This window comes from Dermacentor andersoni, chromosome 4 (genome assembly GCF_023375885.2).
Source record: "Dermacentor andersoni chromosome 4, qqDerAnde1_hic_scaffold, whole genome shotgun sequence".
Lineage (NCBI taxonomy): Eukaryota > Metazoa > Arthropoda > Arachnida > Ixodida > Ixodidae > Dermacentor > Dermacentor andersoni.
The window spans coordinates 189,613,315-189,637,927 of record NC_092817.1 but is presented as its reverse complement, the minus strand read 5'-3'; the positions used below and the strand labels follow the sequence as shown (position 1 = coordinate 189,637,927).

The 24,613-nt window shown below is 47.2% G+C and overlaps 1 pseudogene; it reads right to left on the bottom strand.

Annotated features, from left to right (window-relative positions):
• Positions 1-243: 243 nt before the first annotated feature.
• LOC126531873 (N-acetylgalactosamine kinase-like) lies at positions 244-23,271 on the bottom strand (annotated as a pseudogene).
• Positions 23,272-24,613: the final 1,342 nt, after the last annotated feature.

Sequence of the window (24,613 nt, the reverse complement as noted above, 5' to 3'; positions counted from 1 at the left end):
ACAAGAGAAGTGTACAATGGCGTTCGTGTTGTCCACTTCTCTTGTGTCCGTGTCTGCACGCCTTACCGTTTTTCCCATTATGAATCCTTACCAACTAGCTCAGCTTTCTGTCATTCTATGATTTTGATCCATAACTCTTGCAAAGCACACAATGTGCAGCTTAAAAACCTTGGTACATATATGTATACTTGTAAAAATTGGCAATTTTCTTGACTGAACTGTGGGTAAGTGAATGGAAGTGCATCAGACTGGCATCTTGTTTATTTGCCGCAACAAAAGTAGTAAGAAAAAACAATAACATTGCTATGCAACAGAGCTTGCAGGCTAGAATAAAAGTATGAATATGACTTGTGTGGGCTTGGAAGAGCATCACCATTTTTCTGTCTTCATAAGCCGCTGTATTACGGCGGGAAAGCAAAACAACAGGTGTTTATTCATTTTGGCTTTTTCTTTTGCTGGTCCTACAACCTTTAAACAAATCTTCCGAATGGGGAGAGGTCTTTCCCTTGAGCCAGGAAATCAAGCTGTAAATTTGCCAGAGTTTTCAGCACAGACGTATTCACAACCTTTGGTATTACGGCATGTGTGACTAGGGTACAAAAATGGCAGCACCGCTGCCAGGCTTGGTGACAAACATGGCCGTATCTTTTGCCACGCTGTCACCGAACTTCCCATAAAACTTGATGCCAACTTCCTTCAAGAAGGCCTCCAGCTTGTCCGCGGGCACCAGGGAAATGCTACAGCCTCCCCACCTACAACACAGAATGAGAGGAGAGAAACTCGAAAATAAAGTTGTGAAGCATTTACTGAATCTGACAAAGAAGTTAGCCTTCCAAGGAATCTCACCATCTGTCAAACAGGAACAGAGAAGAAAGTTTGAACAGAATACAACTAATATTTTAATCTGGACCAAAGCTATGAAAGAGTATGATTACAGGAGTAAATGTGAATAGAGTGTGATTGAAACAGGACGTGAAGACGTGTTTTCCTCTCACTTCCTTTGTTTTGGCTAAGCTGTGGCACCAATATTGCCAGCTTTCTGTTCAGGAATGATTTTTGGTAAACAATCGAGCATGTTGGAATAGCCGGCTCTGACGTAGCTTACCTTCCCAAGCTTCTAATTGAAAAGGAAAGAAATAAAAATACATAAAAGAAAAAAATCATGCGGATCCCAAACACTGTGAGAATCGATGTAAGCGACGCTTTCTGTGCAGTTTGCTTTGATTGACAATAATTGGCAGTGATGTTGACAGTGAATACGAGAGTGGCGAGCTGATGTTAAATGTTACATCGTGCGCACCACTGCTGCTTGTTCATAACCTCTGAGAAGGTTAGCGTTGTCACTGCCTCACATGGCACATTGCATCGTCACAGAAGCGTTAAATATTACTTGAATTATTGGGCTGTATGAGGCCAAAACCACAAGCTGATTTTAAAGCATGCCGTAGTGGCAGACCACGGATTACAGTAAAATCTCGTTAACTTGGATTTAACGGGGCCGAAGAAAGTGTCCAGATGAACCGAATGTCAAATTATCGAGCGTATCAAGAAAATAATCAGCAAATGCATACTATGTCAACACGCTTTTATTTACTGAATGAATCAGCAAATCCCGTTTCTATATTGCACAAAAGCAGTGCGGAAGCTGCTATTCTCATCTCGTGTCTGATTAGCGCTCGCAACAGCGAAGGCCTCGCGACTTTACAGTGCGGCTGTGGCGCACATCTTTATCTGAGATGCTTTTCACTACCCCGCGCCCATCCCGATTATTTTTTCGCCCGTGTCGCCAGGTCGCCGCCCATCGCAATGTAGGCGGTGCTCTTCATCCTCGACAGCTTCTCACTGGGTAAAAATGAAACTACTGTCTGCTGCAACTGTTGCGAACGAAACCGTTGCTGCTATCAACGTCATCATGGATGGCAACTATACAACGTTAAAGGCATGCGGCCGACCTGCGCACCCAGTCAAAGCGAAACTACTGTTTGCCGCAACCGCCACGGACGAAAGTGCGGCCACTATCAATGCGATCATGAATGGCAACAACACAGTCATGAAGGCACGCAGTCAATGCGTTGTTAAGTGCGGCCGTAAACGCAAGAAACACTCTAAAGGCACAAATAGGCACAACGTGTTCTGGCGTTGCTGTCATTCACGTACGATTTCCACTGATGACTATGGGATGCAAACTCCGCCGTTTCGTTTTGGTGGACGCTAGTGCGCTAATGCTAGTTGCTCAAATTAACAAGAGTTTCAGTGCAATAAATAATGCATACGCCTGCCGGGACCAGAGGATGAGTCTGAATTATCCGATTTTCTGAATTAACGGTGGTTGAATTAACAAGGTTTTACTGTAATTTTGACCCCCTAGGGTATTTTAAGGTGCACCTAAATTTAGTTACATAAGTGTTTTTATATTTCTGCTGCATTGAAATGCACCTGCCGCAGTCATGATAGAACTGGAACCTCGAGCAATGCAACAGCCGCAGAGCTACCGTGGCGCATACAGAAGTGTTGAATTGATGTGCCGCCACTTCCATAGTGTCGCCTAGATGTTACGGTCCTTTAATGCATCTTTGCGTCCGCATGTCCTGGATCACGTGTGCACTTGACATTTTTTGCACATTGCTTATTTTTCAGAAATAGTGGACACATACCATAACGCACCTCGAACTTCAATTTGTCCAGTTTGTCCACGACTGCTGTCGTGTGTAGTAGTAGCATTTTCTTTCCTTCTTACATCTCCTTTCCCTCTCCCACCCACCTCCATGTACACGAGCTGCAAGCGACGAGTGGCAAGGCTGTTATTCACTCGTTTTATGACCGTCGGTTCTACCCATCCTCTGACTCCTCCCTTCCTCTCTACCATTATATATACCTCCGCACGGGACTGTTGCAAGTTAGTACTAAGGAAAGCGCTGCAGTTTCTGCAGTGCTTTTGCAGTGGGTCATGGATAAGTACAGCCATTTAAAGGTTTTTGTGGCAATGTCCAGGGAACTCCAGAGGGCACTGTAACAACCATTGATGGAAAGGTCCAAACGAGTTTCTCGCGTCGCCTTTCCTTTCTGCCATGCTCCTCTAATGTACATACATGCTCCGAACCACTCCCAATGCAGCGTGCAAGACAGATACAGCAGCAGCGGCGGAAAAGTCGAAAGGAGAGGCAAAGAAAGCTTCACCCTAAAAAGCAAGCGTAGCTGTTTTGATACTTTTGAGCCCTTTTTTATCTCTGGTTTTACTTCATTTATTTTTAAGCCCAAGTAGTAAAACCTTGCGATGTACTACCTCAACAAGGCCACAACAACAAAGTTTTTAAAGCACAGAGTTTTTTGCCTTTTCCTTCGGCTTTCCCACTGCTGCTGCTGCTGCTGCTGCTGCTGCTGCTGCTGCTGCTGTGGGCTGCTGCTGTCGTGCACACCGCTTCGGGGGGTGGTTCGGAGCGTGTATATAGATGACAGGTGCAAGTAAGAAACCAAAGGCGACGAGACTCGTTTTTACCCCTCTGCGTCGACTGTGCACAATGCCCTCTGGAGCTCCCTGGCCATCGCCACATTAGCCACTTGACAGCTGCAATTATCCGTGCCTCCCCTCAGAAGCTTTGCAGAAACTGCAACACTTCCCTTTTTACTGACGTGCAAGGACACAGGGGATGTAGATAGAACTGTACAGAGGAGAAGAAGGAGAGGGAGGAGCAGAGGCGGTTCCCATATAAGAGGAGGGGAGGTGAGATGACAGCGGTTGCGGGGAAACAGGATAAGCTTAAGTTCATGCTACGGTACAGTATGTTGCTGCTGTTTCTGAAAAATAAACGCCATGCGTATATGTCAAGCAGACAAATTATTCAGGGCGTACAGAAGCAGAGCCGCAATAATTAAAGTGCACCGCAGGGTCCAGGAGACACTACGGAAGTGGTCGACCATAAAATCAACACTTCTGCGCCCGCCGCATAGCTTTGCGGCTATGGCATTGCTAGAGGTCATGGATTTGATCCTATCACAGCAGCCGCACGTCGACGGGAGTGAAATAGAAAATGCCCTTGCACTTAGATTTTGAGACACATTAGAGAACATCAAGGTGTCAAAATTAATCCGGAGTCCGCTACTATGGCTTGCCTCATAATCCGAGTGTGGTTTTGGCATGTACAGTTCCATAATCCAATCAAGTTCAATACTTCTGCTACAATGCGATTGGCCATGTGAGGCAATGACAATGCTCAACCCTCTCAGAGGTTATAAGATATGGTGCCCAACAGCGCCTCAAGCAAACACTCTCTCTCTGTGTGTGTCCTGTGTACTACGAAGACAAACAACAGTGCTGCACCCAAGGTAACGTTTAACATCAACTCACCAATCTCGTGATAGCCTAAACGCTGAAGAGATTAAGCTTAAGCCATCAACATTACCGCTAATTATCGTCAATCAAAGCATCCAGCAAGGAAAGCTTCGCTTACATCGATTCCCACAGTGCGTGGGATCTGCATAATTTTTTTACGTAATTTTCCTTACAATGGAATAATGAACATTAACTTTACACTGCTTTATAGTGTACAAGTTGGAGCACTCCACACAATGTTTTCGTGACAATGTAACATCTTGCAGGAGAGAAAGGATGTATAGAAAGGCAGTCCCCTTATGCGCGGAGTAGCTTTGGGAGCACTGGCTGAGAACTTTGCGTGCTGATAGCAGACAATTGTTCAGCCTATCCAACATTGTGTGCATAAAAGTTGCTTCTTGGCAATATAGCTTAGAGGGACTAGTGCTACTTCTGCTGGTACAACTGCAACTAGCATGAGCACTCGCAAGAGCACTCACAAGAGCACTTTTCAAGCAGCTCAGAGTGCATCTGTTCAGCCACTTGGATGAACATTCAGGGTGTTGGTTGTCTCAATGTATTATAGTTGACTTCGAAGACATTTACAGTAGCGCTTATGGTTATAATGCTAGCGATAATTTAATACAGTCCAGCATTTCCACAATGAAATAGCCTGTATAAGGAAGGGATAACTGTGTCCTGGTTCTATTGTGAGCATTGTGGTGTGCATCCTTTAAAGCGAAGCGACCTGTATACTGAATAATTTTGGAGGCGCCAAGTACTTCGTTATGAAGGCATTCGACTGTAGTACTTTAGCAGAAAGTGTTTCTAAAGGAAAATATACAATTGAATGTTACAAAGCAATACACAGGTTTTTAGAGGTGCTGTGGTGGAGCCCTCCTGATTCAATTCAACTATATGGGGGTTCTTCAATGTGCACCTAATTGAAGTATACAGAAGTGTTATTGCAAGTCATCCCCTTCGAAATGTGGCCACCAATGTTGGCAGTCGAAATTGCAACTCTGTGCCCTGTAGTGAAATGCCATAGCCATTCTGGTGGGCAGAAAGTGCTTCTAGCCGCTGAAAAGCACCGTTAGGATTTGTTCACATTGGCAACTTGCAGAGGTTGTGCAACCAAGTTGGTTGCATAGCAACCGGTCACAAATGGTCACTTTGGTTGAAAAGCAACTGTTTTGGGTTAGTCGCTCTCTGCTCCATTTTTCACTCACATGACCATGGTCGCAAAGCTGCTGAACCAACCAGCAGTGCAGGAGCAGGACATCTGTATATGGTGTCGCTTATTTCATTTGGTGATGCGGTGTGAGCAGACGTGAATGGCACCAATAGTAAGATATTTTTGCGTGGCGACTGGAAAGTCATGCTAGCCAGTGTGGATATTGGTTGCCATGAGTCATACCTTGGTCACCAGTCGTGATCAGTCATGTGACCTCTGTCAACTGCCGGTGTGACTGCACCCTTGGAGTGATGAACTGCAACATCAAGAGAACCAACATTTGTTGCTAGCTGTAGGAGCGGCATGGTAGCATTACACATGCTAATATGCAGACAAGAAGGTACAGATGTGTTGGTGCATGCATACACAAATACATAGAAGAAATTGAAAGCAAGAAGGAACCAGGATTGTAACAGCAAATCACAAAGCCTAGACTTTTGGTAACCTGCATGTTGCGCCACATTGTTCAAGTTCCTTTGTCAGCAAGAGTGATGGTCACTTAACTGATGCAATTATCCCCCTTTTTTTAATGTGGAAAGCTTCAACGAGCTCGCAGGCCAGCTGCTGGACATGACTGGCCAAAACGACTGCGTCAGAAAAGACAAGAGCTGCATATTCATATATGCCAATGTGTGGCAGATAGGAAGGGTTTTACACTTGTGTACTTGAGGGATGCTGAGTGCCAACATAGCATTAAAAGCTGTAAAAGATCTAGCAAGAAACGTGCATACCCTGTGCCAGTGAGGCGGGAGCCCAGTGCACCTGCCTGTAGCGAAATCTCTACCAGAAGATCAAGTTCCGGGTGGCTGCATTCATAGAGACCGCGGCAGCCTGTGTGACTATCATTCATCAGTTGTGCGAGCTTGGAGAGCTGCTCTAACTGCGACAAGGACTAATGACTTCCTTCGCATACATCCTTGAACTGCCATACTCGGCTTGCTTCTTCGTACACATGAACAGCTCGCTGGTACAGCTGCAGAAATGCAAAAATCATTGCGTATTTGGTTCTTCATTCAGGATATCAATACACAAGGCCAACGTCGCAACAGTGCAAAGAGGTACAGCAGACTCGCAACTCAAACTTGAACTATTTGAAGTTGTGGTTGGCCCAAATGACACAGTTCTGGTTGGTCCAGTATGTTGTCGGTGCTTTTTGAAGTTGCTTAATTTAAGAAAATTGAATAGGAATTGAAGCTTATTAAATCTTGCGGCTTTGCTATAGCAAATAATGCATGAAAGCGGCTGAAAAATACCTTAATTTGGAAATTTCGTGTTATCACAGCCTAACAAACATTGGCTCTTAGATTTCACCACTTTTTCGCCAGTTTTGGAAACTTTGCTTGAATAACTAGAAAGGGGGGACTTGGGAAAATTAAGAAAAGTTGAAATGCAGAAGGAAGACAAGGATGACCAGGACAGATAGGGTTAAGTGCATGTGCCTGTCCTGGTTGCCTGTCTTCCTCTTATACTTCAACTCTGTTGTTATAGAATACCAACTTAGGAACTTGGGAAGCGCGATTTGCTAGACATCCATTAGAAGTTCTTGTGCAGAAGAGAGCTATCTGAGTCCATAAGTTAATTTTATTGTGATAAAACTGTGTCAAAAAGGCAAGAGCTTTGGTGTGTTCCTACCCTGAATGCCCTTTCTTCCTCACCACATCCCGGTGCTATCAGCAATGCTCGTGTCAAGTTTTTGATTGCCCCACATGTCACACAACCTTATGAGTATGCCGATTCAACTTCAGCAGAGAAAATTTTCTCTTGCGCCACTGTCCACAACTTTCGAGTCTTTGGCTGTTTTTCAAGAATACAAAAATGGTACAGTGAACGCATGAACTTTCATTGTCGCTTTGGAATAAAATGAAATGTTTTGGAGTTGCAGTTTGCTGTGGCACCTTTAAAGGAGATGAGTAAAACGAGAACAAGGTGTTCACCTTGTTCTCGTTTTACTCACTGTCTTGCATTTCCATCTGATATCTTCCCCCATTTTCCCTGCCTTTCAAGGAGGTAGTACATATTTTAAAAGTAGGAATTAGCATGAAAGTTCAAACAATACATTCAGTTAACTTATGAGCAACCTTCAAGCAATCACCCTCTAACACATGAAGGGAATTTAGTTGGTTTACTTTTTAAAAATGAATAAATTTATTGAACGATCGCATCTTATTTATTTTTATATTCTTACTTTTTTTTCTAGTTTTGTGCAGATGTAGAATTACAATTTTCCTACCTTTTCTGATCATTGGCCTTTGTTTTATATAATAATGTATTGTGTTGTCATGTCATTGTATATTCGTGTAGAACCTGTAACAGTCGGCTGTAAATGCTTGTCAGGCATAAATGTTGCTCATTACTGCAGGGCCAGAAATTTCAAATGATCTCTGAGACGTCTTTACTGTGTATCGCCCCACTTTTGTTTTGCCAACTGTATGCTGCCATCATTTTTTGGGGGCAGCCATCTTATCAAGCTACTCTGTGCAGCGGCGTTCTGCGGCTGCTCTTCGTTTTTCGTCTCAAAGAAAAATAAAGAAGTAAATGTGCTAGCCTCAAACTCTTGCAGGTGCTTTGTGTTCTTTCCAAGGAAGCACTTCTCAAAATGAGCGTCATCCATGCCAAAGAGTGTAAAAAGTTCATCCCTTGTGTAGACAGCTGGATGCAAAATGTTCTTGGCCAAGGTTCCCATTTCGTGCAAGGGAACCTGTAACAACGACTGGAGTTCTCCGAGCTTGAGTTGCTTCCTCAGCTCTAGACCCCGAGCTTTAGCAATCACCTGAACACAATAAAAGCAAGAAAATAAACATAAGTCAACATGGGATCATGAATTTGCAAGGATGATTTATAAAAGCATGTGGAGGCATGACACGATTTGCAATGAGTTCTGCTGCTAGCTCTGAAGTGGCGTTTTTGCTCCGCTGGAGACAAGTCATGCTTGTATGGCTGATGCAACATCTGGCATTTTACTGATCTATTCGTTGCCTAATGTAGTGCAAAACATCAGATGCTGAACCTTATCGATCAGACAAGCATGCATTCTGACCGGTAGAGTGGAAAAGAGTTGCTCGTGGTTAACCGGTGGAATTTGCTGCTAATTAAAGGAAAAAATTGACATCCACTTTGAATTATAGCACAAAGATACAAAGGAAGCCTATACGGGCTTCTCAGAAAGAAACCCTCGCAGCTGAACAATGCTTTTTTCGGATGCGAGGCTTTCTTTCTGAAGCGACCCGTATAGTTTTCCTTCGTAGCTTCGTACTACAATACAGGTGGATGACAACTTTTTCCTTTCATGTACTTCACCATCGGCATCTGCAGAACTGATTTGCCATATTTGCAGCTAATGTGTAGACCAAATTTGCATTGAAACAACAGTTGTTTAAAACAATACCACATAAGAAAATTATAAAGCTGAAATGCATTTGACTGCATAAAAACATTAAGTTACACTACTTTTGCATGTCCAGTAACAGAGAACTAGCACAACATATTTTTCGTGAAGTGTGCTTCACTTGTTCTACAACATGCTTCAGAATTTCTTGTTCTTTGCAAGCCTCCTTTTTAAAGCCTACAAGGATTGAAATTTGGACAAGTTTGTGAGAATTCATATTCGACTTGGACCACAACAAACACAAGGACACAAGAAAGAAAGGCCAGACAAGACGAGCGCTGCTGTTAGAAGTAGCGCATGTCGTGTCTGGTTTCCTTTCTTATGTCTGCGTTTTTTGCGCTCCAAGTCAAATATGACTCCTTTAAAACCAGATTTATTTCGTGTTAACGGCAGAAAGACTTAAAAATACCTAAATTACTACATGGTGCACACAATAACGTATGCGCGTTTCCATTAACATTCCTTTTCTTTTTGTGTTTTCTCTTTTTCAGCTCCCAGGGGGTTAATATTAATAAACAGGTACACCTAAAATAGGATTCAGCTTATCATTTCACTAAGCTTGCACATTGAGAGGAATGTACAATGTATCAGATAAATCCAGATAATGTGCACAGTCCTACTTTAGTCACAAGAATGGCAGTACGAAACCTGTGCAGCGATGAGGCATTCCACAACATGGATGTTGATATCCGACGTTGCCGTTTTGTTCATTTCCACAAGGCTGTTGGCAACTACAAATGTTGCTCCCTCGGGTAGAGTTATCTTTGTGGTTCTCTGCGGGTTAAACTCAATGAGCCGAGCAGTTTCTGGGAGAGAGAGGAGCAAAAAAAGTGTTACAGGGATCATTTACAGCCTCATACTGAGCACTCTCAGTGGAAGATTTAGCTGAACTTGAGGAAACTGACCTGGTTCAGCAAGGAATGCAATGGCCTGGTCCATTCCTCCTCCCTGGTTGCCAATATACCTGTCAGATGCAGCACACAATGATGCCAGCTTCATCTTTGGTACAGCAACAGCCCTGAATTTTATCATCAAATTGTTGAATCAGTTTGAGGAAGCTGGGGTACGTCAAAGACAGATCATCAAGTGAAAATCACAGAAGTGACGAAGTTTAATGCATCACAATTACATCACCTGCGTGCTTCACTGCACATGTAGTAGCTCGATCTCTCATCTACCTTGATCTCGTGTACCAACTACACCCCCCTTGTGTCTGCAGATTTTCTCAACTCACCACTTTACCCGAGTATTTATGGTGCCAACTTTGCTTCGATTTCCTAGGTGTGAAACCCATTGTACTGGCAATCTATTTTATGTATGGGGCTTCCAGCTCAAGTCTTTTCCCGAGCAATTTTTGACTACAGTATTTTCACATTTACCCTATAATCCAGCCCCCTCTATTTCTCTTTTAACACTGTACTTTCCATCTTCCATTACATTGCTTGTTGTGCTATCCCGTTTCCTTTCGAGCTCTTTCATTTGTTTCTAAGTTTTGGCTTCATAGCTATGACGAACAAACAAATGCCATACTTTCTTTTTCAGACATGCTGCAAGCTTGGAAGTACTCATACAAATGGCACGATCATTTCTTATTCTCCAGGAAGGTATTCTGCAAGTGCGCGCTAAATGTACTGTCCATTTCAGCTTCCACTGATTAGATAGAGCTCGAAGTCGGTATTGCAGGAGCTAATCACCACCACCAATTCTCAAGCTCTATCCATTCAGCGCATACTGGAAGTACGTCTTTGTCTCGCTCAACTTAGACCTATCATGGCCTAAACTGGTCAAATTATTTGCATCTGCTCTTACTCATTACTTACAGTTGCTAACTTCATGTTGTGAGGAGGAAGTTAGCGACCAATTATATTGTTACGGGGTTTAGATTAGCTTAGAGCTTTGTTCGGCAAACCCGTCGGCCGCCAATGTGCTGCGAAGAAGGACCTTGGGACCCGTGTACAGACGTCCACTGAATCTTACGTGGCGTATATCCAGGAAGTCCTCGCTCTTTGCCGCAAAGTAGATAACAATATGGCAGAGGCAGACTAGGTCAGCCACGTCTTAAAGGGCATCGCGGACGACGCGTTTAACCTGCTTGTTTATAAGGACATCACAACGGTCAATTAGATAATCCACGAATGTCGCCGCTTTGAAGACGCGATGAGTCCCCGCATAGTTCGACAGTTTACTCGTCTACCTAATACCGCAGCTTCGTCGACGTGCGAAGACATTTGTCCACCGCGTGAGTCCACCTCCAGCGAGAACGTCGTACGTATCGTTCGGCGAGAAATCGAAGCAGTGTTTCCTTCCACGCCAGTCACGCAGTGCTTTGACGATTCTCGGCCGCTTGTGTCCCTCATTCAGTCGGTCATTCGCCAAGAACTTGCCAATGTAGGTCTTCCATCCATCTGCTCCGCCAGCCGTCCTGACTTTGCTTCGTCTGCTGCCTCTGCCCCTGTTCACCGGAGCCAATACGGCCCATATCCGAGCTATCGCAACCCGGCCGAATGGCGCACCCATGACGATAGACCCATCTGATTTTACTGTGGACGTGTGGGCCACATCTCTCGCCACTGTCGAAGTTCCTGGCCAGCCCACTCACGACCAAGCTTTCCCGCCTACCGCCGCTCCCCACTGAATCCTCGCCCGCCATCACTCTCCACCGAGGTTGAAGACGCACCTGACAACGCTCGAGCCACCGCGACCAGCCGATCGCCATCACCACATAGTCGCCGCTCCCGTTCGCCCCAGCTGCGTCGCTCTCCATCCCCAGCTTACCGTCGCCGTTCTCCGACGGGAAACTAACTGGGGCAGCTCCTGGAGGTGACGCTGCTCTAGAACACCGGCCTGAAATTCCTCTGCTGACCCTGCCTACTAATCGGAACCTTCTGGACGTGGACGTGAATGGTTTGCCCGTTACAGCACTCATCGACACTGGAGCCCAAATTTCCATCATGAGTGCGGAGCTTCGAACGCGCTTGAAAAAAGTACTTACCCCTGCTCCGACTCGACTGCTCCAGGTCGCCCATGGTGCAACTCCGGCTCTGCTTGGAATGTGTACTGCTCGTGTCAGTGTCGCCGGTCGCCATACGTCCGTTTTGTTTAGAGTGCTTGAACATTGCCCTCATAATGTGATTCTCGGACTCGACTTTTTGTCTGCCCATTCTGCTCTGATTGACTGTTCCGCCGGTGTTGTACAACTTGACCTACCCCGCACCTCCACCAATGATGTTACGGGTAGGAAAAAGCGTTCGTCTATTTACAAGTGGCTTTTAATGGCTGAGCCAACAAGCGTAGAGCATCGATACTGTTAAACACTTCTTCGTCGTCTCTAAGACCACCATCAGCGTCGTCTTCTTGCCACATTACCGACTGCGACAATATGTTCCATTTTGTCAGAATAAATTTCATGTATGATAATATATAAGGCTTACTTCAGATCAAAGTTTCAACAATGTATTGCAAATTATGTACAAAATCACAGTACACTAGGCATGTTTATCGATAGTTAGGGTCCTTCGTTTTTGGCTCATCATCATCATCCTATTTTTCTATGTCCACTGCAGGACGAAAGTCTCTCCATGCGATGTCCAATTACCTATGTCTTGTGCTAGTTGATTCCAACTTGCGCCTGCAAATATCTGTATTTCATCACCCCACCTCGTTTTCTGCTGTCCTCGACTGCACTTCCCTTCCCTTGGCACCTATCTTGTAACTCTAATGGTCCACTGGTTATGTACCCTACGCAGTACATGGCCTGCCCAGCTCAATTTTTTTTCTTTTAATGCCAACTAGAATGTCGGCTATCCCCATTTGCTCTCTTATCCACACCGCCCTCTTCTTGTCTCCTAATGTTTTTGGGTAAAACCCAATAATTGTCCGTTTTTGCACTCCGAATAAGTTTTCTGAAAATTAAGTTAAACCCAATTTCTCACCAAAGTGCATTCCCTCAAGGATGAGTTTAAAGAACATCTGCTAGAATGAAGCCCTCAGAAGAGCAATGATGTGCTTACCTACTAGCAGGGCGCCACTGCTCACTATACAAACCTAGCAAATACAGCACTGACGTTGCTCTGCATTGCGAGCGATAGCTATGATCTTGAGAGGACATTTTCCCTACTAAGCTACGTTCACACCCCTGACTTGTCTAGGATGGATGCAACAATGGTCAAAATGCAAATTCTAATGTACATCAACAAGGACATGAAATTACAATTTTATCATACCTTTTGCAAAGCATGCCCATGTGCACTATTCGTTGTTCTCCCTACCTTTCATTTATCATTGGCTCTCTCTCTCTCGCTCTCTTTTTTTCCCTTTGTCAAAAGAACTGTGGAGAACAAATCAAGCAAGGAAACGACAAGCATGCCTCTATTTCTTTTTAATGCAATTACCATGCTTTGGCAACTTCACGCCCTTTTCGGTATGATGTTCGTGTCTAACCTCTTTCAAGCCAATTTGGGTCACTGGATATGCTCCACTGAGTATGTGCCCAAATAGACAACCCAAGTCACTGAGTATGTGCCCGAACAGACAACCTGGGCCATTGAGTGTGTGTAACTGGGCACGTGACACTAAATAGGTACGTGTGAACATTCTCGGCCAATCCTCTAGAATGGTTATGTGCTGCTTGGTAGGTGCCCGAATAGACAAGCAAAACAAAAGGCAAGAAGTCAGGAAGTGGGTAATAGTTAATTGAAGAAATTAGCTGCAGATAATTGAAATAGTCGGCATCAAAAGCAGCCAAGTGCGGAGAAAGAAGTGAAGAGAATGGGACCAGTGCGTGCATCCAGCAACGAGCGTTGAGCTACATAAAGTGAAGTTACCTACACAGAAGTGAAGAATTTGGAAATGTGGTGCGTCGCTGCATTGCTTTAATGCTAATTCCCCTAACGTCAGCATTCAGTGTGAAATAGGCTCAGGCACAATTTTTGCTAATGTGTTTTGTTCAAAAAGTACTAATAATGCTTGCCAGTGAAGCTTTGCATAAATAAGCCCGTCACATGACTTGCAAGCAGTGCCCTTTGCTATTACATGTTCCTGTGAATGATTTCAATGGTTTAAATAAAATGATTCTGTCGCTAATTGTTTGCGAAAGTTAACAGGAGAATCCCAAACCAACAAAAACCCAGGTTACTCCCCAGTTTTCCTCTTTATATATGACACTTGATTTCAACCCCAAAAATTATATATATATATATATATATATATATATATATATATATATATATATATATATTGTCGCAGCACTTCGTGACTGAGGCAGAGAAAGAGGAAGTAGAGTGTGCGCGCGTGTTCTCGTTACGGTCAGGATATTGGCAAATTCCCATGCACCCCTCAGACAAGGAGAAGACTGCCTTCGTGACACCTGACGGTCTCTTTGAGTTCAACGTTATGCCCTTTGGCTTATGCAACGCTCCAGCGACATTCGAGCGATTTATGGAAACCGTGCTCCGCGGACTCAAATGGGAAATTTGCATGTGCTATTTAGACGACGTCATTATCTACGGCCGGACATTTCACGAGCACAATCAGCGCCTGTCGATCGTTCTTGACTGTATCCAGCAAGCTGGCCTTATTTTAAACTCGAAGAAATGTCATTTCGGTGAGCGTCAAGCCCTCGTACTAGGCTTTCTGGTCGACAGAGACGGCATACGACCAGACCCTGAAAAGATAGCAGCGGTTCGCGACTTCCAACAGCCACAAACGGTGAAAGATCTGCGAAGCTTTTTGGGCCTTTGCTCATATTTCCGGCGCTTTATCAAGAATTTCGTACAGCTTGCCTCTCCCCTCACTTCTCTCCTTCACAAAGACACCCCATACTCGTGGACTGCTGACTGCGACTCGGCGTTTCAACAGCTGAAATTTTTGTTGACTTCTGGACCGGTACTGCGGCATTTTGATCCGGAGGCGTCAACTGAGCTGCACACTGACGCCAGCGGTGCGGATATTGGCGCTGTGCTTGTTCAGCTCTGCGATGGCCGTGAGCATGTCATTGCCTACGCTAGTCGGACACTTACAAAAGCGGAGAAAAACTACACCGTTACTGAACTCGAGTGCCTAGCAGTCGTATTCGCCATTCAGAAGTGCCGTCCGTATCTACATGGCCGCGCATTCGCGATAGTGATTGACCATCATTCACTCTGTTCGCTGGTTGGACTGCGTGACCCGTCTGGTCGGTTGGCCCGCTGGGCTTTGCGCCTTCAAGAGTACAGCTTTTCCGTTAAATACAAGAGCGGACGCTGTGACACGGATGCTGATTGCCTATCCCATCTCCCTTCGCCGCATGCCAAAGCTGAAGATGACGACTTCGAGGACTACCTAGTTTCCATCTCATCCGACTTTCCAGACCTGCGTACCTTCGAGAGCGAGCAACGTTGCGACCCTACCTTGAAATCCCTACGGGCAGCTGCACGTGAGCCAGCAGGAACAACACCGCTTACTTTTCGTAATGGTTTGCTGTACAAAAAAAAATGACTAGGCTAATGGTCCCCCATTGCTTCTAGTTGTGCCCGAAAACCTGCGCCCTGCTGTCCTTCGTTCCATGCATGACGATATCACGTCCGGGCACCTTGGCTTTGCACGCACACTACACCGACATAGAGATTTTTTTGGCCCAAGCTCTGGAAAACAACGAAACAGTATGTCGCCAGCTGTACTGTTTGCCAGCGCCACAAGCAACCGACGATGGCCCCAGCAGGCTATTTACAACCAGTTAGGCCACCGACGTTACCGTTTGAAAAAGTAGGCATCGACTTGCTTGGCCCGCTCCCAAAGACGTCAGCTGGCTACCGCTGGATTATAGTATGCGTAGATTATCTTACTCGCTACACGGCAACGGCGGCACTTGCATCCGCCACTGCAGCAGATGTCTCTTCATTTTTGTTGCATCACGTCACACTCCGTCACGGCGCTCCCCGGGTTGTCATCAGTGACCGTGGACGGCAATTCACCGCCGACGTCGTTGAAGAACTTTTACGGCTTTGTGGTTCTGCATATCGTCATTCCACTCCTTACCACCCGCAAACCAATGGCCTCACGGAGCGGACGAATCGAACCCTTACCAACATGTTATCAATGTATGTCGCTGCTGACCACAAGAATTGGGACGCCGTCTTACCTTTTGTAACTTACGCGTACAATAGTGCCAAGCACGAAGTTACTGGATATGCGCCGTTCTTTTTGCTCTACGCACGCGTTCCCCAGAGCTTTCTGGACACTATTCTACCTTGATCGTGCCAAGAAGATCCTTTTATCGCCCAAACTCTGTGTCGTGCTGAGGAAGCACGTCGACTGGCGCATCTTAGGACGTTGTCCTCACAAGGCCACTGCAAGATTCGCTATGATGCGCGGCATATCCCCGTCAGCTTTACTCCCGGTGATTATGTTTGGTTGTGGACACCTGTTCGCAAAAAGGGATTGTACCGCAAGTTCCTCGCCACTTACACGGGACCATTCGTTATACTCAGTCGCTTGAGTGATGTGAACTATGTCGTCGCTAAAGTGACGGCAAGTAATCGGCGTTCACGTGCGACGCAAGTTGTTCACGTAGCCAGACTCAAGCAGTGCCATCACCGGTCCCTTTGACTCGCTCAGCGAGCTTCGTCTGCCCCCGGGGAAAATGTCACAGCACGGCGTGACTGAGGCAGAGAAAGAGGAAGTAGAGTGTGCGCGCGTGTTCTCGTGGTACCCTGCGCCGGCTGCGCCTGGCCTGTAGCTTCCATCTCGGACCTTGTCTCACCTTGTCAATAGACATCATTCGTAACTATATATATATATATATATATATATATATATATATATATATATATATATATATATATATATATATATATATATATAATATGTAATATTGTACAGGAGATTTATTAGGGTTCGTAGCGACCGCCGGTTCTACGATGCACCGAGCAGTTCCCGAGCTCGAGCTTCTGCTGCGGGCTTGATGCTGCCGATGCTGCGGACCCAGTGCGCACGTTCGTTATCTTCCTTACAATGGCCCCGCGGAAATAAAGGAGCCATCCTGGCGACTTAGTTTTCTGGAAGGGCGGTAGAATGGCGATACGGCTTGAGACGCTGAACATGAACGACTTCGGAGCTACGACGTCGCATGTCGGACGGCGGCGTCAGCGGCTCAATCAGGTAATTCACGGGTGATGTTCTCTCGAGAACGCGGTATGGCCCGTCGTACTTCGTAAAGAGTTTTGAAGCTAGCCCAGGCGTGCGGTGGGGCACTAACAACCAGACGAGAGCGCCCGGGAGAAAAGTGGGAGTCGAGTTCTGGGCATCGTGAACGGCTTTTTGACGGTTCTGGTCGTCCGAGGTGAATCGACGGGCCAGCTGGCGACATTCCTCGGCGTGTCTGGTGGCTTCCGAGATCGGCAGGCATCCGGATGGGTCTGGTCGGTAGGGCAGAATGGTGTCGATTGTGTGCGAAGGATGACGGCCGTAAAGAAGGTAAAAGGGTGAGAATCCTGTAGTGGCCTGAGTCGCGGTGTTGTATGCATAGGCGACAAACGGAAGAACGAGGTCCCAATTACAGTGATCAGGTGAAACATACATGGCGAGCATGTCACCAAGAGTTCGATTAAAGCGTTCCGTGCTACCGTTAGTCTGTGGGTGATAAGCAGTGGATTTACGATGAACAATATCGCATTCAGCAAGCAGTTCTTCGATGACTTCAGATAAGAAGGCGCGGCCCCTGTCGCTTAAAAGTTCACGTGGACCGCCATGACGAAGGAGAAAACGGTGAAGTATGAAATTGGCGACTTCCTGCGCTGTAGCATTTGGTAGAGCAGCGGTCTCCGCATAACGGGTTAAGTGGTCTACCGCAACGATTATCCACCTGTTGCCGGTAGGAGTCAACGGAAGTGGCCCGTAGAGATCTATGCCCACGCGATCAAAGGGTCGGGATGGGCATTGCAACGGCTGGAGTTCACCGGCGGAGTTGTGCGGTGGCGCTTTACGGCGTTGGCACTCACGACAAGAGCGGACGAATGTTCGAACAAAATTGTACATTCTTCGCCAGTAATAGCGGTGTCGAAGTCTTTCGTAGGTTTTGAAGACTCCCACGTGGCCACACTGCGGGTCGACGTGGAACGAGGAGCAGAGCTCTGATCGCAAGGTTCTCGGAATGACGAGTAACCAGGTGCGTCCTTCTGGGGCATGGTTGCGTCGATATAGTAGCTGGCCGCGAATCGCAAAATGAAGCACTTGGCGCCGAAGCGTACGTTACGCTGGAACTTTCGACGTATCCGAGAGAAGGTCGAGCAGAGATGCAGTCCAGGGATCATTACGCTGTGCAGCAGCGATAGTGTCAACGTCCAGAGAGGATTATGTGCTCTCGCAGGAAGAGTCGTGACTGGCCATCCGGGGAAGCGGTGATCGGGATAGCGCGTCAGCATCGGAGTGCTTTCGCCCGGAAAGGTAAACCACGCGAATGTCATATTCTTGGATTCGCAATGCCCAGCGGGCAAGGCGGCCGGATGGATCTTTGAGCGTCGACAGCCAACATAGTGCGTGGTGGTTGGTCACTACGTCAAACGATCGGCCGTATAAATATGGGCGAAACTTGCCAAGCGCCCACACAATGGCCAAACACTCCTTTTCTGTTACGCTGTAATTTGTTTCCGCCTTGGTTAACGTGCGACTCGCGTATGCGACGACGTATTCTGTGTGGCCAGGTTGACGCTGTGCCAACACAGCGCCAAGGCCTACACCGCTTGCATCGGTATGGATTTCGGTTGGCGCTTGAGGGTCAAAATGGCGAAGAATGGGTGGCGTCGTGAGAAGACAGCGCAAGGTTGCGAAGGCATCGCCGCAGGCTGGAGACCATGATGAGAGATCTCTAGCGCCACCAAGGATCTGCGTGAGAGGCGATATAATTGACGCAAAGTTGCGAACGAATCGTCGGAAGTAAGAGCAGAGGCCGATAAAGCTGCGTAGCTCTTTCATAGTAGTAGGTTTTGGGAACGCAGTAACAGCACGTAGCTTCTCGGGATCCGGGCGAATGCCCTCCTTTGACACGACATGACCTAAAATTGTGAGCTGACGAACAGCAAATCTATACTTCTTCAGGTTAAGTTGCAACCCGGCGTTGGTCAAGCAAGTGAGTACGTGCTGGAGGCGGAGCAGGTGCGTTGCGAAATCAGGGGCGAACACCACAATGTCGTCAAGATAGCAAAGACAGATTTTCCATTTGAGGCCACGTAGAACATTATCCATCATTCTTTCGAACGTAGCAGGAGCGTTGCAAAGTCCGAAAGGCATGACGGTGAATTCATACAAGCCGTCTGGTGTAACAAAGGCAGTTTTGGGGCGATCGGCCTCTGCCATCGGAACCTGCCAGTAGCCTGACCGCAAATCCAGCGAAGAAAAGAACTCGGCTCCCTGTAAACAGTCCAGAGCATCATCGATGCATGGTAATGGGTAGACGTCCTTCAGCGTGATCTTATTTAATCGTCGAAAATCAACACAGAAGCGGATGCAACCGTCTTTTTTTTTTGTGTGTGTGTGACGAGGACCACGGGAGAGGCCCATGGGCTTTGGGAAGGTTGAATGACGCCTCGACGGAGCATGTCATCGACCTGGTCTGCAATGACGCGACGTTCCGTAGTGGACACGCGATATGGTCTTTATCGCAGCGGTGAGTGAAAGCCAGTGTCGATGTAATGCTCGGCCGTCGATGCACGGCCAAGAGATGGTTGCGCAACGTCGAAAGAACGGCGGAAGTGCTGAAGGAGTGCGAGAAGTTGAGATCGCTGCGAAAGCGTCAGATCTTCGGCGATGAATGGGCTGAACACGCCAGTCCATGTTGAGTCGGGTACGGAGAGGGCACTCAGTTCATGGACGGCAGCAGAAGGCACTTCGTCGAGGATCGAGACAATTCGTGTTGAATCGACCGACTCGACGTAACCAAGGCATTCGCGGCGGAGCAGTGGTAGTGGCGATGAAAGGTGATTGTAAATGGGCATCGTGCTGACACCGGCGGCAAGGTCAAGAGCTGCAAAGGGCAAAGGAAGCGGAAGGAAGCGCTAAGGAAGCGCTTTGCGGGTAACAATGTGATGAGAGGGCATGAAGAAGACCGTCCCGTCGGATATGATACTACAGAAGACTGGTACGAAAGCTGAAGAGCGCGGAGGAATACAGATGTCTTCTTTCACGACAATTTTAGCGGCAAGATGAGCATCGACGGAGGCCAGGTCACCAAGGTGGAAAAGTTCAATCTCAGCCCGAGCGCAATTGATGAGGGCATTGTGGCGTGAGAGAAAATCCCATCCTAGAATAACGGCGTGGGAGCACGATGAAATAACTATGAATTCAATCGTGTACAAAACGTCCTGTATCGTCACACGGGCAGTACAAGCAGCGGTAGGGCGAATGGGTTGAGCACTCGCCGTTCGGAGCGACAATCCAGGCAGAGCCGTCGTCACCTTACGAAGCTAACGGCACAATCTTGCATCCATAACTGAAATAGCGGCACCGGTATCGACGAGGGTGACTGTAGCGATATCTTCGATAAACACATCAATGACATTGGCAGGTAAAGGAGGAGGACTTCGGCATGTCGACACTTGCGCAGTTCTTGCCTCAGGAACTGCGTCGTCTAGTTTCCCTCTTCGTTAGAGACGGGCCGTCGACGCATAGGGGAAAGCGATCGGCGACGTGGGGAGGGTGACCGGGGGCGTTCGAAGCGAGGACGGCGATCAGTCTGGGAGCGAGCTGGTGATGGGTCGAAGGGTCCGTAAGGCGCATTTGAATCAGGCGGCACATAGGGAGCGCGGCGATCGCCATCGAACGCCTGCGATCGGCGGCGGCAGAACCTGGCGACATGACCTGGATACCTACAGGCGAAGCATATAGGCGATTGTCCGGCGTACGCCACGGGTTAGTGACGGCAGTAGTGGTCCAGGGGACGGGAGGGGGAGGGCGTTCCACCGGCTGCTGGAAGCGGCGCATGGGCACAGTGCTAGGGGCCATTGCAGCAACCGTAGCATAAGTGAGTGGTATAGTCGCGACATCTTGCTGGTGAACAGCCGGCAGCGCTTCCGCGACCTCTTCATGGATCACGTTACGGAGATGAGACGGCAAAGTGCTGGCAGACTCCTGAGTAACGGACACCACAGAGATAGCTGTCGTGCAACTTCTTCGCGGACGAAATCCTTGATTTGGGTTATCAGGGAGGCTTGTTCCTGGCCGGTGGTCAGGCTGCAGAGTGACGTCGCATTTGGTGTGGGATGTCGCCTTGTCAAAGCTCGCTGCTTACGCAACTCATCATAGCTCTGGCACAAGCTGATGACGTCGCCAACAGTGCGTGGGTCCTTGGCCAGAAGCATCTGGAACGCGTATAATCATCGATTCCCTTCATGACGTGCTTGATCTTTTCCGCTTCCGTCATGGCAGCGTTCACGCGCCTGCACAAATCTAGAATGGCTTCTATATAGCTGGTGAATGTCTCACCCGTGTCCTGTGCGCGTGTACGCAAACGCTGCTCGGCTCGGAGTTTCCTGACGGCGGGTCGGTCAAATACTTCTGTAATCGAAGTCTTGAACGCCGGCCACGTTCGGATATCCCTCTCATGATTTCTGAACCAGAGACTGGCCACGCCCGCGAGATAGAATGACACGTAAGCCAGTTTATCTGGGTCATTCCATTTGTTATGAACGCTCACCCGCTCGTAGAACGACAGCCACTCTTCAACGTCGTTGTCGTCGGTTCCGCTGAAGATGGGAGGCTCCCGTTGGCGAACGGTGCCAGGGCAAGGGACGGGTGGCGGTGGAAGAGTCTGCTGGTCGGCGTCCGGCATGGCAGAGGGTAGCGTCCGAGAACGGAGTTCCAGGATGGTAGAGTGGAACGTTACCCAGCACGGCTCCACCACTTGTAAAGGAGATTTATTAGGGTTCGTAGCGACCGCCGGTTCTACGATGCACCGAGCAGTTCCCGAGCTCGAGCTTCTGCTGCGCGCTTGATGCTGCCGATGCTGCGGACCCAGTGCGCACGTTCGTTATCTTCCTTAGAATATATATATATATATATATATATATATATATATATATATATATATTTAAAGCCAGGAAATGCATAACCGTATCTATAATAGATCACTTTATACAAAAGAAAATTTTGTATTTACATGACAGGTGCATTCTTACTGCTTCCATGCAACAACAGTGCAGCAATCAGAGAAACATTGATGATTTACTTGTTTGCCTGTAGTGTAGCAAGCGCAGCAGCGCAGACCAATGCACTTGAGCTTGACAAACCCGCCGACGGTGGAACGGTGCCATGAACCATGACATCCCAGCCAGGCAGAGGAACACCTAGTTCACAAGCTCCTGTGTCTTCTACAGCTCCTTTGACTTCACACATAAAATAGTGATGCCAGCAGGGTTGAACATCGTATATCTTCAGACCATTCATGGGCCATACAATGTTGCAGTTGACCATATTGGTCAACTGCAACATTGTCGTGTCGTTGCGTCCGCAGGCCAGTAAAATGTCCTGTTGAACTGCCATTGGTAGAACAGCATATCCACTCAATGTGCTCGCCAATCAGGTTAACCCGTCCAGGCGCCCTGACGTGAAACTCAGTATCACTGCCAGATGTTGCGCGGTACTTCGAGCGGATCAGCTCGAGGCACTCACGATAGCCTTGGTCACAAACGTCAGCTAATTGCACCCGTGGCGGGCATTGGGCTGCGTGCCTGCATAAGGTTTGTGTCAGGTTTCAGAATTTTTTTTCTCATGCGACAAACACAGCTTATCTGTCTGCATAATGGCTGCAGTCGTACTGACGCAACCAGCAAAGCTTATGTATGTATATATATAAAAAATATCCGGGACAAGTACATTTAGCAACCAATGTCACACGGGTATTTTTGAAAGCCGAGCTTGATCGGGATAAAATTTTGCGATGGCGATTGGCTCCCTTGCGCAAGCTATTGCTAGGAAGCCAACTGGGAAATTCGATTGCGATAGGGCTCGATCGCAAAGTGTCTGAGTGAAACCGCGATCACAACAACTTTGGCAAGATACACATATAACGATAAGTGTACTATACGAACTTCAGTCATAGCGCATCGCGCTTTAATGGTTTTACAAATCTTCTAATGCGCTGGGCAGTTATTTCTGCGTAATGCGTTCATCGGTATTCCTGATAAATAATATACAAGCGCACATAACGGACAACGCCTTTGCTATGGAATCAGGGGGAACTCGCGACGATCCCTTAAAGAAAAATCTGGGCTAATACAACAGGAAAAGCATTACGGTTTCTTGTGCAGGTATATTAACGCGGTTCCTTGAACTGGACAGAAATAGTCAGCAAAGTACTTACACCGGCTCTCCCATGATATAGCTTTGATACGTCTCCAATCGATCGAATGCGCGTTAGGCTTTCCCCGTATTTTGACGGGGACAGAAGCGTTGTCACCTCGCCCTCGACTACTTCAACCCTTGTCTCTGAACACTTCAGTGAAATCTAATCATGCCAGCTGCTTCCGACGACGTGCGGATAACGTAACGATCTGCTAGACTTGGTAGTCAGGTGAAATGATTTTATACATTTTCTACATTCGGCTTTGTGACTCTTATGAAAGGTCAGTTACGTATAAAACACTTCTTTTTAAGCACACGGGGAATAATAAACGAGTATCGCCACCGGATGCAACCGCACTCAAGTTCGTACCAAGCCGTAGCTATGCCGCACCGTTATTTGGGTTTTTACCAGTAGCAACCGGCACACCGGCATTTGTCACCATGGTTGGTGGACTTGCCGTAGCTTGCGCTGTGTTTAGCGCAGTACGGCGAAACGAACCGCGCGAACGGAGCTACTGAGGCTTTATCGCTTTATCTTGTAGCAGAGGCGGCAACGGGGAGTGTTTCTACCTGCCTCTGTTGCCTATGTGCCCTAGGCACTCGTTTTTGCAGCTTGTAAATAAGACGCATGTCGTTAACGGAGCTCGCTAAAAGTAAATGTGAGAATTCATCCGCTCTCCAACTACTCAGCTGGACGCCAGTACAGCCCGGTACTACGGCGACTAGACGACCGTAATGCTTGAACTTTAGTTCCAGCTCTTAATCAGCCATGCGGGGGACCTGTCGTAAAGAGCCGATGTGCCCTTTGGAAAGCAGCCGCATCAGGAACGAACTGGGACTATCATGAGCATTTGATCCGTAAGTTTTGAATGTGGTTTCGGCATGCGTACCGCTTGTTAAATTTACAAGTGTATTGCTGGCAAGCGCTGCTTTTAGTCAAAATGACGTTAGTTCGACTTGTCCAATTTCGAAACTGCAGGTTGTTTTTTGGCTTCAGATGAATCGGATCTATGTCTTTTTCTTTTGTACACCCGCTAGCCTCTATAGTTTATTCATTTCACAAAATGCACGTTGCTAAATATGCGGTTAAACGAATGGACAGTACCAACTTCAAATTGACAACTCGGCAAGTTGGTACACTTGCACTATGAAGAAAGCAGTGTGAAAGGTGGTACAAAAAGCGGAGAAAACGCCTGTACTGTTCTTGTTTCTGTTTCCTGGACTTTATACCACCTTTTGCGCTGCTTTCTTCATAGCTCGAGATATTAACTCTGCTTGGAGGTTTCATATCCCGACGTGCGTCCACGTGCTGCATACTGATGCTTCGTTAAAACTGGATAGCCGCTACTGTTGACCAGCGTTATAAAGAGATACG